Raw genomic sequence first — 1,518 nt, 5'->3', positions numbered from 1 at the left:
CTTTGTAATATGTTAACAAGGTTGGGATATTGTTGCTAGCACAGATTGGAGGAAAGCCAAGCTCTGCTCGTATTTGGCTTCAATTCTAGTAAGTAATTTTTGATTATTTCAATTAAATTATTCGGTTTATGTAATTCCATAATGCCTTGAAACACAGAGGCCTGTGCTGCACACCTGCAACGTCAACTTTGTGTAATGGCTACTACTTGGGAGGAGCATAATAGAAAATAGTAGAATAAAAAAAAAGTAGAATATAAACTTGGTGATTTCATCTGGTGGTCGCACCAAGAGTTTCACAGTGTGTTTGTTTTCTAATGCATTCCTGTCTTATGTGTTTTGCCAACACCCTCAAATAAACATAATAACATTTTGGAAGAATGAATGATTGATTTCTACCAAAATAGCAATTCAGGACACCTCATATTGCTCGGTCTCGTGTTGGGAGTGCTGGCTGCACTCGAGGCAAGCCTGCAGCTGTTCCCCACAACATTTCAGGTCTGTGGTTTGTGGTGTTTGGAATCTGGTACCATCCAAATGCAAAGGCTTATGGCTCAGGGTGAAGCAATATATAAAATACCAGTTTCAGACCATGAGCATGAGTTCTCTCTTTTCTTTTTCTTCAGTAACATTGAGGTCTTTCAGTGGTGCCTGTTCATTCAGAATGGCCCTTTTCTTCTTCAAGGGACAGAATTATGCAATTGCCATAATGTTCTTTTTTTTGAGGCACTGCTGTATTTGTAAGGGTTTTGGTTGGAAATTCAGCTTCTTCTGTCTTGGGCAGAGAAGAAAGAAATAGTACTTCTTAGTGGAGATGCTGCATAGCTGTCCAGAATGGAAATTTTTAATGGGGAGATTTTTAAGTGAGTCATAGATATCAATGCAGATACTGTTTGGTTTTGTTTTTTTTTTCTGGCTGTCTCTACTAATTATCTGATAGGGAACCACCCAACCAGAAGGCCAGGCTGTTGCTTTCTGAACTTAAGACACTTTCCTTGTTGGAATCTAAATATAAAGTTGCAATCAATAGGGTGATCAGTTTTCTACAAGCAAAGGGAGCATAGTGTATGTAACAATCACTTTGTGTATATGTAGCTTGTTGAAGTGATTAGAAAAATGATGGCATCAGCCTTTTTATTACAGCAATTGGATTAGTTAGGGCTTCGGCTTGCAATATTATCTCAGAGACGGCAGATAAAGCAGCTTTTAGGGAAGCTTTTTGCCTGTTCCCATTTACAAGGAGCTCACACCTGTACTTGTTTATTTTCCAGTGTGTGGGGAAAAGGCTGAGAGCGTAAAGCCACTAAGTGGCCAGAAATGATACCAGTCCATTACAGTTTTCATGGTTCATTTTTTTTTTTTACTGCGCTGTAAGTAGTTAATCCGAGCCACCTCTTGAGAACACACATAAACCATGTGCCTCCCATGCTGTAGTGGATGCTACTGTTTGCCTTCGTTTTTCCTGAGTGATATTTTGGTTCTGATCCTGTAGCCTTCTCCTGTGTTGAATAGTCCTTCCTG

This window comes from Egretta garzetta, unplaced genomic scaffold, assembly GCF_000687185.1.
Source record: "Egretta garzetta isolate BGI_Z169 unplaced genomic scaffold, ASM68718v1 scaffold107, whole genome shotgun sequence".
NCBI lineage: Eukaryota > Metazoa > Chordata > Aves > Pelecaniformes > Ardeidae > Egretta > Egretta garzetta.
Note: the sequence above shows the minus strand (reverse complement) of the source record.